We start from the raw sequence: 6,344 nt of genomic DNA on the forward strand, positions 1-6,344 counted from the left end.
TTGTCATTAATTCCTCGTTTGCATCAAATTGCTTTGCACAGTCGTGGAAGTCAGCTGATGTCATCCCAAACCTTACGTCCGGCGATCAAAACGAGTCCGAAAACACCCACCTTATATATCTTTTCCCGAGAGAAAATGAGGGGACAGAGAGCCTACATGCAGACGTCTCGGAAGACAGACTTCCGCTAGAACAAAGACTTCCGCTCGTCTAAAAATAAATTTCGTGGACATGACATATCCCAAGGGCTGGACAGGGAGCCTCCCTATCTGTCTTCTCATTTTCTCTTGCTTTTACCTATAATATCAAAGGTATGTGAGAGGGCGGCTCACTTGCGGTTTATGGACTATGTGGATAAAATGGCAAGATATCCGGCTTACAGAGAGGAAATAGAAAGTTGCATTCCACTGAAACCGCCTTCCTGCATTACACGAACCAGCTCCTTAAGCACATTGACGATAAACATATATCGCTTGTTGTGCTGCTGTATGTGTCTAAGGTTTTCGACGGCATTCGCCATGACAAGTTATTATCGAGGCTGCACTCCTTGGGCTTGTCGGACTCTGCTTTAGTCTGGTTTTAAAGTCACTTATCATCACGCAAGCAAGTGGTCAGGATAGACAGTGCCCTATGTGACCCGTCCCCTTGAAATTGGGTGTGGCCCAAGTGTTCATTCTCGGTCCAGTTTTGTTCACGTTGTATGAAAACGACCTTCTCAGTACCAAAAAAGTGCGAAGCTATGGGCTATGTAGATGACACCATGCTGCTTTTGGCACTCTTCCGTCTGCCAGAGTTGCCATTTCTGACCTTAACAGTGATCAAGAAACTCTCTGTTAATAAACCCAGACAAAACGAAGCCCCTTGTTTTTGGAGTTTCGCAATTAACACGAAACTTAGTTATCATTAAATCAGTGTCGCTCTGTTGAGAAAGAACATGAAGCCCTCTCCGGTTGTAAAGGACTTCGGGGTCTTTATTGACACTGCCTTAATCTTTGACAACCATATAACTATCCAAAGTGTCCTAGAGCCGTTTGTATAAGCTACGTCGAATAAATAGAATTAAACACCTTCTTGACAACAAAAGTCTTATATTGATAATCAATGTTCTTATTTTGAGCAGACTGTTCTATTGTTCTAAGTTATGGGGTAATACCAGAAACGCATAAGGGTTGAAACGTGTAACGCGCGTTCACAGCTTCCGAATTTTCAGTGCGAACTGATTGGTTGAATGTTTCAGTGCTAAGTACCATATTTGGAAACCCCTCGCTCTTGTTGTTCCAAATATGGTACTTAGCAAATTGAATATTCAGAAGCTTGTTTCCCAGCACACAAGGGGCCGGTACACGTTTCAACCCTTATGGGTTTCTGGTAATACCTCCAGCAAAACCTTTGCAAAGTTTAGCTCATCCAGAACTTTGCCTGCCGGATTATCTTCGGTGTCAAAAATTTGATCTTGTCTCTGCTGCGCGCAAAGCCCTTGATTAGCTAATATAAGCGTTTGTTAAATACTGCTACTATGGTTTAAAAGTGTACAGTGCAGAATTAAAGATGTGCGTTAAGGATGGTGCCAGAAGTGAAGACATTTCCTTCAATATAGCAGTAGGAATTGGCTCAGGACCACTGGACGTTTTACTGTTGAGACTGCGTAGCATTCCTGACACCTTTTCAGTTGTTAAAAGAAATTCCTCGGGGGCAGCAAACTCAGGAGACTCAGCATTATGATCAATTTCCAGTGGGTCGCATTCTTCAACAACTTTCAAAAAAGTGCTATGAATAATTTCTGCCAGTTCCACTCCAGAGACATCACGGGTACCAAAGGTTAGTAGATCCCAGCAATGTTGCCCATTACCTTGTTTTCATTATTCACAATGTTGCCCAGTAGCTCGTTCCAATATTTGAAATTCCATGAAAAAAACCGTTTGCGCATGTGTCGGTCTAAATTTTACAGGTATCATAAAAGGTGCTTCTCGAATTCTATGACCAATATATTATCATCGGCTGTTTTCATGAAATTTAAGTAGACAAAGATAGACACAAAGGATAGACACATTATAGAGACCAGCGAAGTTAACAATATATATAGTTTGAAAAGGTTAAGGGCCTCCATCGCAGGTAAGCTGTGCTTACCTGCTCTTCCCACCGACCGCCCTGGGATTTAGACGCTTCTTCCATCCCCTCCTCGGGCTTATACTAAGTCCTTTGGTGCCAAAGAAGCTAATCCTTGGGCTTCGCTTGCGACCACTATAGTATCACCAGCAGTAAAGGAAATGGCTTTAAAATGGAGTGAAAAAGAAAGAATTGCTGATCGGCTGTTGTGTAGATGGGTAGCACTAAGCTTGTTGTCTCATCTGAGAGCTTCATGTTTACATCAACACATAACCAAGCATCTGGTGTAAAAAGATGTTTACAGAAATCATACAGAATCAGGAGCCCATCTGGAGCGTGCAACGTCCACACAGCGTCTGTGAAACGGCGTTTTCACAAGTAGGTTTATCTTTAGACTATCCTTTCCGGCGAATTAGGTAAAAAAAAAAGGCAGTTCCGGTTCGGTGACCCTATGACGTCAGCTTCATTTCTTGTAATTGGTCATCGGGCTCCTGTGGGAGTCTCATTCGCGGGAAATTCAATCTAAAAATAAATCGGTCTGTGAAAACGTCGTTACACGAACACAATAGAGTTGTAGGCTCCGGGTCATGGGTTCCTGACAGCATCAGCCTTTCTGAAGCTGAAAGGTACAAATCTACCACTTCTGCCTCTTCTTCTTCCACCCTTCCCCAATGCAGTGCACGCTTTGCTCCTTCTGTTCCACATATTTTTGTCAAGACACTTGGGACGTCAGCTGCACTGGAAGTGGTAGTACCCAAAGTAATTGTCGTGGGTGCAGTTAAGGCAGATGTTTGAGTAGATGTAGACCCTGAAGTAGATGCAGATGGTGTACATCTGGATGAGAGAGATGCTGAGGTGGACGTAGATGTTGGAGTAGATGTAAAGGTAAAGTGGTTGTTGTGTGCATGCAGCATTAACTGTTTCAGCTGAATACGGCCATAGTTGTAAGGCTTCTTGAATGGAATGCCTTCTGGGAGACCATGGACTTCGAATCTACCCTTTAATTAGGGAGCTTTGCAAGGTTTACCACAGGCGTCACCTAAAAATAGTGGGAGATCGTAATTTCGTGTAGGTCATAAATATCCGAAAGATTAGCTGTAGTTTTAATTTTTGTTTCTTTTAACCCACTGATCCCTTAACAGATTAACAGATTTTACTCTGTTTCAATGTTTAGGGTTTGGAAAACCTTAAGAACTATATGACGACTACGCAAAGCATGCATAATCAACTATGATGAACTGACAAAAAAATGGTAACATATTTTCTCACTCAAATATGTTATCAATTTTCTGTCATTTCATCATAGTTGATTATGCATGTTTCGCAATTTTTTCCTTTCTAATTGACGACGATGTTCGTAACTTGGAAACATGTATTAAATAGTAAAAAATGTCGTAATCTTTTAAAAAAAATCAATTTAGTTTCTTTTGTCTCAACCATTTTACTGTCTGATGCCAAATAATTTAACCTGTCAACTGGAGGCGTCTTAAGGCACCTGAGGAGTGAGAAAGTTAATAATAATTTATTGAACTAAAATTCATATTCTTCTCAGTTCAGTAAAATGCACTTTTTTTCAACATAATTTATCACAATTTAATGAAATCATATTATTAGTCCTAATATTTTTCAATGTACATTCTTTTATCTTCTATTTTAATTATTTTTATCGTTACTATTATCATTATTATTCCTTTCGACTTTTTATTTATTCTTACTACTACTACTACTACTACTACTACTACTACTACTACTACTACTACTACTACTAATAATAATAATAATAATAATAATAATAATAATACTCACAGTAAATGCACACAAGAGATTGAGATTAGAACACGTCCTGAGGATCAAATGAAAATGTAGAGGTAAACTTTTCGAAGCAGCACGCGTTAAGCTGTCAAGAAAGTTGTTTATCATTAACTAACAAAGCGCTTGAAAAAATATATATTACAACTCAAAATATACCTTGTGCAGTTTACAGTTGCGTTTAATCACTCAATGGATAAAAATTGTTTTAAGTTTGTCCTAATCGCCTTGTTTTCTTGCAGGTATAAACGCAAAAATTATACACCAAACACCGCTGCTTAAACATAATTTCACTACGAGTTTTCTGCTTTTCGCAATACACAAAACCGCAAATTTAATTAAGTTAATTGATAACTACTATGTTTCGCGTTGGTTTTCTCTTCACCTTTTTTTTCAACTGATCATTTTCTAAGGCAGTAAATCCCATAGAATCCGCTAACAGTTTCTGTTGTTATTAGTTTCTATTCTCTCCCTTTGCCTTATCCATGCCTTTTTATTTTCCTCTAGAATTCCACAGCTTCACAATATCTGTACTATTTACTATTTACTGTGCCCTCTGCTCCTCTGTGCCCGCTGCTCCTTATCCTCGGAGACCTAGGGGCAGATCGCGGAGGCAAGGGGGAGTCTAAGCCGGCAAAAGAAAATGGCGACTAAGAAAAGCATAGTAGGGCCAGAATAGCCCCTGGGAACACGTTCTTACCAGACCAGTTCCAAACAGTAGAGGTCATTCTCAATTCTGATTGTAATTAGTGCCAGAAATTCTTTCTGTTTTTCTGCCCAATCAGAGGTCAGCAGGCCGTGAAGTCGTTTCGTGTCTTCTTACACAGAAATCACTTGATCGCCATACTCGCCTAGTTCGTTTGGCAAGGTTTTGCTCCAGGAGAAAAGTCTAATTTGTGCTTGCAGGATTTGTTTAAAGATGTCCTCCCCGATTCACCTAAAATAGCAGTGATTAATTTTGATCAGACAATTATTTTTATTCTGCCCCATTTTCTTAGTCGAGGTATTTCTAGATTTCGTACATGAATTGCGGTGGCAGAAACTTTACTAATCTCGAGAAAGTCTTGATCGCACGGGCCACACTGGTATGTCGAGCACGCAACATGACTTTATTTCAATGCGTGCCAAATTCAACGCTACCGGTACCGAGCTCGTGTTCTCTTCACGATATTGTTCACGATGAGCCACCCGAAAGAAACAGTTGACGAATGTTGTCGAGTGCGTTCTTCGGCGTTTTTGTTAACAAACAGAGAAAGTGAAAACTTTATGGTGATTTTTTGAGAATATTTGAAGACGTTTTCGGTCAAACTTAAAAGTCCGAGGCAGATGATGGTCTTTCTTGTGCATTGTGCAACACTAGTCACAAAAGGGTGAAATCAATCTGTAAAAAAAGTCGTCATTTGCCATTTCAGCAAAGCGCTTGTTGAAAATGGTGCATCCCCTTTATCCTTTGACATCGAGGCAAGGGAATGCAAAAACTGCTTGTCACATTGACAAGGAAAAAGGTTATAGAATTCCCTTTGAAAATGTACCAATTAAGCCAATTCCACCATCCTCGGTAATGTCTTGTCCTGGTGAGTTAAAATATCACCATGAGGAAAGCACCCAATCACCAAAATCAAGTTACCACTGCTTTCCAAAATCAAGCAAAGGAACATCTGTCAAGGTATGCACATTTCCAATAATTATGTATACATACACACACTGTATGTCGATGTAGAAACACATGTTTTATTATACTGACAGTGTACTAGAAAAAAAAATTTGCTATCGTTGTAATGGCATATCCTTAAGTTTCAAGTTTATTGCAAATTAGTTAGTTTAACATATTACAAAAGATGCCATATCCTTATCCTTTAGGAGGCTCAGAACAGGTGTTCAGCCAAGTGCTCCGGCTTAATGCCACCCATGCTACCTGAACCGCTTCAGAGGACAATGAATCAAAAGTAATACAACTGGAAATAGAAGGAAGGATAACGTTTTTTTGCAAACGTTGGCCGTGTAGCACGTTTATTTGAACAGACTTAAATGATTAGAGTGTAATGTAAAGTGCTAAGTATCTACCCCATATGAACCATGTGAGCGTTAGACCTACTGATGGAAATGGGCCCAAATAAGGAGAGAGAAAAACTCTGACCAGGGTGGGAATTGAACCCACGACCTTCGGGTTAGATTACCAGATTATCAGTAGGGCGAACGCTCACACCGTTCATATGGGGTAGATACTTAGCACTTCACATTACACTCTAATCAGTTAAGTCTGTCCAACCGGAAATAGAGTTTGTTAGATTTGGTCAGGTTTTTCTCAAAAGTTCGTCCAGCGTCCTTCCCTGATTTGTTTGGAAGCAAGTGAGAAGCGTTATTTTGCATTCTTCCAGTGGATTTTTTTTTACCTTTCAGCTTTTTCGTAAATATTTCAAATTCTTCTACA

Source organism: Montipora capricornis, chromosome 12, assembly GCF_036669925.1.
Source record: "Montipora capricornis isolate CH-2021 chromosome 12, ASM3666992v2, whole genome shotgun sequence".
NCBI lineage: Eukaryota > Metazoa > Cnidaria > Anthozoa > Scleractinia > Acroporidae > Montipora > Montipora capricornis.